General features: G+C 36.2%; 1 long non-coding RNA gene across 1 annotated transcript in view; it reads right to left on the bottom strand.

Moving 5' to 3' along the window:
- Positions 1-194: 194 nt before the first annotated feature.
- The window catches only part of LOC128247613 (uncharacterized), a 64,921-nt gene continuing 58,941 nt past the window's right edge, over positions 195-6,174 (bottom strand). Inside the window, exon 3 of the long non-coding RNA XR_008263982.1 lies at positions 195-981. This is a non-coding gene — a long non-coding RNA (uncharacterized LOC128247613). The remainder of the gene's footprint in view (positions 982-6,174) is intronic.

Genomic DNA, 6,174 nt, shown 5'->3' on the forward strand with positions numbered 1-6,174 from the left:
ATGTATGTGTATATGTGTATATATATATATATATATATATATTGTTCGTAGATGAGATCCAGTGATTCTCCATATAGAGGCAGTTGTAAAGATAAACAAATTATATACATCAAGTGTATTGAATATATTAAACAGATCAAATACAAAATATGTACATACGTGTATATACAAAATGAGAGAAAGCAAAATGTGGAAACTTTCAGGTGAGGAATTTTTATTTATAAATATGTACCTATTTATATTGATAGATGCAACTTACACAGAGTAAAATGACAGAAAATTAAATTCTTTGCCTTAAGATCTGAAACGTAATATCTTCTCTACCCTGTTGATGGAGGGTCATATCATTCAATGTTAACTGCATCCATATGGCAGCTTATTGTGATGAACTAAATCTACCAACATTATTATGGATTGCCAAGACCCCAGAAACAGCTGTTGGGCTTATAACACTTCTCTTCCACTCGTTTAATTTTTTCTGTCATTTATAGTCTGTGTATTAATATAAATACCTATATATTGAAAAAACATTTAAGAAATTTAAGAGTCAAGACTATTGAAAAGGTTTCAAGACGCAACAAAAATTTTAGGAAGATAAAAATAAGGAATAAGTGGAAATTTTACCGGTGAGTGTCTTAAATTATAAGGCACAAAAAAAAGAGACACTCCCCAGACATAACAGAATATGCTTCAACACACGAACTCACATAAAGAATCTTGCAAACCAAATCCCCAAACAAAATAATATATTTAATATATTTGAAATATCTGATGTGTCTTAATTTATTTACTTGCACAGTTGCCTGTATATATATATATATATATATATAAAGGAAAAAAAAAGGAAGCTGCATGTATTATACATAACATAGAAGCAGTGCTACAGATGTACCAGCACACGAGATTGCGACATGGCCGACATCACACACTTCTCATGAGGAATTCCAAAAGGAGCTTCGAGAGACCACTGCTGAGATGCATCTGAAAAAAAAAAAAAGAAAAGCCGTCGGAAAACCAATTATTCTAAGAATATCTGAAGAAGGAATTTTATTGTGAAATATTATCAGACTATGGATGACTAAATTACAACAGGTACATAGTCCATTGTTTGTATTATAGAGCATTGTTGTACCATTCAAAACATTTTCTTCTTTATATATAAAAAATACAAAAATGGGACAAGAACACAAAACATCCAGACAGTTAGGTGATACAAAAAAGGACAATAAAACATCCAGACAGATGATACAAAGAAAACAAGAATGGGTCATTCGGAGTTTTCTTTCCTCAGCCAAGTTCCAGATTATCTTTGCAATTTTGGCTGGTTATACTCGAGATTGCTCCAATCTGGCCAGCCCCAAGGAAAAACTAAGCTAAGAGCATTAGACTCCTCGGAAGAAAGCAGCAAATGTATATGAAAACAAGAACAGAAAAAACAGAGAAATGTTACACAAATACAAATAACAGGACATTAACAATGGGTATCTTTCGACTAAGGACAAATTGAATTAAGCTGGCGTGTGTGGAAGTAAAGCCTTATGGCAGGGACATAAGATTTGACAGGCACAGAGAGGAATATAGATGTTGCACAGATGGTAGTCGAATGAAGAAAGAAAGGTCAGGCTTGGCCGAACACTGGTCACTTGAGGAGAGAAGAGAGAGCGGTAGAGGCAGAGGGATAGAAGAATTAAGGAGGGGTGAGAAAAAAATGTAAGGGACAGAGCGAAGTGAAAGAGAGGCAGTATTAATACTGAGAGGGCAATATTTATTCCCACTTAAGCCTGGAAGTTCTGTTAAAACAGACAATACTGTGAGAATGAGAGAAACTTTTATATAGGTTTTTGGTGCAAAATGCATAATTGTTTGCTTATATCAGCAGCAGAAAGATAGCTTCCCATCAACTCCAGCACCAAGACCACCAGATCATGTGATTTCGATCTTCTTTGGTCTCATTGGTGACTGACACAAGACTGCTTGAGACAGCAGTGACTCATCTCTCCACTGGCAAAGTGAAACACCAGTGCCTGTTCTGGCACTGATTTTCTGTATATCGCTAGTGAAGAGTTGAGTTGTTGCTGTCTCTAGCAGTCAAGCATCCATTACCAATCAGATCAAAGAAGTTTGAAACCATGTGATCTGGTGGTCTCACTGCAGGAGTTGTCTGGTGATATAAGCAAAGAAGCATGCATTATGCACTGAAAGCCCTTCCTACTCTAGGTGTGTAATGGATGCTCCTTTTACATACCGCTGGCATGGGTGCCATTTACATGGAACTGGAAACAACCACAACTATGATTCACAGGTGCCATTTACATGATACTGGCAACGACTACAACTGTGATTCACGAGTGCCATTTACATGGTACCAGAATGATCATAATGATTCATGGGTGGCCTTTACATAGTACTGGCAATGATCATCACTGTGATTCACAGGTGCCATTTACATGGCAGTGTCAATCACCAAAACTATGACTATGATTCATGGGTACCATTTACAAGGCATTGGCAATGGCCCGACTCTGATATATATGTATACATACACACACATAACCATATATATAAGTGTGTGTGTCTGTGTGTGTGTGTGTGTGTGTGTGTATTATATATCAGTGCAGGTATGGCTGTGTGGTAAGAAGCTTGATTCCTAACCACATGGTTCCGGGTTCAGTCTCACTGCATAGCACCTTGAGCAAGTGTTTTCTACTATAGCCACAGGCCAACCAAAGCCTTGTGAGTGGATTTGGTAGACAGAAACTGAAAGAAGCTCATCGTATATATATATATATATATATATATATATACATACACACACACATATATATATATATATATATATATATACATACACACACACACACACACATATATATATATATATATATATATTATATGTATGTATATGTGTGTGTGGTTGTGTGTGTGTGTGTGTGTGTGTGTGTGTCTGTATTTGTCCCTAAACAATTGCTTGACTACCAATGCTGGTGTGTTTACATCCCTGTAACTTAGTGGTTTGGCATAGGAGACTGATAGAATAAGTACAGGCTTCGAAAGAATAAGTCCTGGGGTCAACTTCTTCGATGAAAACCCTTCAATGTGGTGCTTCAGTGTTGCCGCAGTCAAATAACTAAAACAAGTAAAAGAATGAAAGAATAAAAGAACATATATATATAAAAGAATATATGTGTATGTGTGTGTGTGTGTGTGTGTGTGTGTGTATTGAGCATATGTTTTGATTCAATATAATCTAGCAGAATATTTTGACCTGGATCTGGTAAAACATTCCACTCCTATATTCTTGTTGTTTTAACCGTATATTCAAAGCAAGGACAAGCTAGATTGTTATGGAAAAAAATTGCATAATACAGAATAAGACAAAAACCAAATGTTTATATATTGATATTTTGAATGCATGTTTCCAGTTGTTATGTAAGATAATTCTTACATAATACTACTTTCCTCAGTCATATATACATGAATGTACATAAAACCATTCAACTGTGTGTATCGTCATTTATCAAACTGCAACAAAATCATCTGTATACCTTTTGACCAGTTTATGTGTCAATATGTATAGCTAACAGTCCATCTATGTTTGTTTTACTTTAGTGTGTATTTATCACCCTGTCAACCTATCAATCAATAAGCATATCCATCATTCCATATATCTATTAAATTGACCATGCAATTAACTGACTATTAGTAGGTCAAATAATCTGAATGTGTGTTTGTAAGACACACAACCCGTATAAATGGATGAATGCACATAAAGTGTAATAATGCATGATTTATGCTTGTGTGTATGTAGAGATTGTGTAATGGATAAAAATGGAAGGAGGGAAAAGCTAACTGTATGGCTGTGTGATGTGTGTTAAGAATATATCTTTGTATATGGCTGTGTGTGTGTTTGTATGTGTGTACAAGTGTAAAGCCAGTGGTTATGCTTATGTGCATATGTGATGTAATAAATGCATGTGGAGTAGATGGTTATGTGCTTATACCAGAGTGAGTGGAACATCACAGGTGGAAGATGAGACATTGCTCATTTTGATAGCAACAAGTAGAAAAGCTATGGTGGAACTCACAGATTGAGAGGTGGAAAACAATGTGCATAGATTATTTGAAGTAACATTTAACAGGTGATGCTTAAGTGATTGTAGATGTTTGGTGAAGCAGTCTGCAAACAGCCAGTTTTCCCAATACATAAGAGATTACAGAACTAGCATTTAAGATAGTAATTGACATTTGTAGTGGTATAGATGGAATGGTCAGTATTTAGGTGGAATGGTCAGTGCTAAGGAAGGGATGTTGTTGTGGTCAAAGAGGGTAGTTGTGCTGTAGATATAAGGGCATGTGTTATAATTGATTCAGGAAAAGGAGGATTTGGTGTACATTACAGTTGAAGAGCTATGGACTAAAAGATAATGCAGATTAAGGGCCCATTTGAAGGAAAGGGAAATTTTTGGAATATGGAAAACGTGGAAGAGTGTGAGTGAAGGAGACAACATTGCACAGGAAAGACCATTGAGGTAAAGTATTGGAAGGAAAGTAAGAAGGAAAGGTAAACAGTCAAGGTTTGTAGGTATAGAACAGTTGTGATTGCTAGACATGAGGGTGGGCACATTGAGCACTATCACTTTTGTAAGTGATATAAGTGCGATGATAGTATTAAAAAAAAAAAATAGAAAAAAGTTGAAATTGTGCAAAAATTAATTTAATCTTGGATTAATTTATCATTTTGAGGATTTCCGAAATAAAAAAAATTAATCTTTTCAGAAAGAAATGTCAACAGTTAACTTGGAGTTTAGCTTGCTGTTTGAAGATTGTGTGGGTAGTACTTAAAAATCTTCTAATTATTATGAACAAATCAGAAAAGCAACTATTAGTACTGCTGCTATAACTGCTGGTGTCAGTGGTGTTGGTGGTGGATGTGGTGGTGGTGGTGGTGGTGGTGGCAGCTGCACAGTGGTGGAGGTGGCAGCGGCAGCGGTGGTGGTGGAAGCGGCAGCAGTGGTGGTGGTGGCACCAAATAAAAGGTTTGAGGTAGGATTTAAGTGTATGTAATTCATGACATATGGAAGACACGGACACAAATAAGTAAGCTTACATCTACAATTCACTGAAGAAAAGATGTAACTAATCTAATAGCATCAAATGACTAAAAATTCTAATAGCACTTTATTCATGTCTAAGAATGCTACAAATACACACACACACATTTGCACATACATACAAACATACACATTTACACAAACACTCAGGATGTTATTAAAACATTTATATCTTCATATATTCTACAGGAGTGGCTGTGTGGTTAGTAGCTTGATTACCAACCACATGGCTCCAGGTTCAGTGCCACTGTGTGGCACATGGGCAAGTGTCTTCTACTAAAGCCTCGGGCTGACCAAATCTTTGTGAGTGGATTTGATAGACAGAAACTGAAAGAAGCCCATCGTATATATGTATATATATGTATGTGTGTTATTTCTTTATTACCCACAAGGGGCTACACACAGAGGGGATAAACAAAGACAGACAACCGGATTAAGTCGATTATATCAACCCCAGTGCGTAACTGGTACTTATTTAATCGACCCCGAAAGGATGAAAGGCAAAGTCGACCTCGGCGGAATTTGAACTCAGAACGTAGCGGCAGACGAAATACCGCTAAGCATTTCGCCCGGCGTGCTAACGTTTCTGCCAGCTCGCCGCCTTGTGTGTGCATATGTTTGTGTGTCTGTGTTTGTCCCCGCCGAATATAAGTTGACAATCGATGCTGGTGTGTTTACATCCTCGTAACTTAGTGGTTGGGCAAAAGAGACAGATAAAACAATAAGTCCTGGGGTCAATTTGCTCGACTAAAGGTGTTGCTCCAGCATGACCAGTCAAATGACTGAAACAAGTAAAAGAATATGTTTTGATGTATGCATTCAAAATACGTCCGACAGGAAGAATTATGATCAGCTATGCATCAATCTCATCAGGAGAGATATAAACAACATCACTCATCAAATAGACATTTTTACAGATATAGGAAGCCCTAGAAAATGTGATATGCACATGCATGTATATGTACACACACATATATATGCAACATGCATTCATAAACATATATATATATATACATAAATATATATATATATATATATATATATATATATATATATATATATA

Source organism: Octopus bimaculoides, chromosome 4, assembly GCF_001194135.2.
Source record: "Octopus bimaculoides isolate UCB-OBI-ISO-001 chromosome 4, ASM119413v2, whole genome shotgun sequence".
Lineage (NCBI taxonomy): Eukaryota > Metazoa > Mollusca > Cephalopoda > Octopoda > Octopodidae > Octopus > Octopus bimaculoides.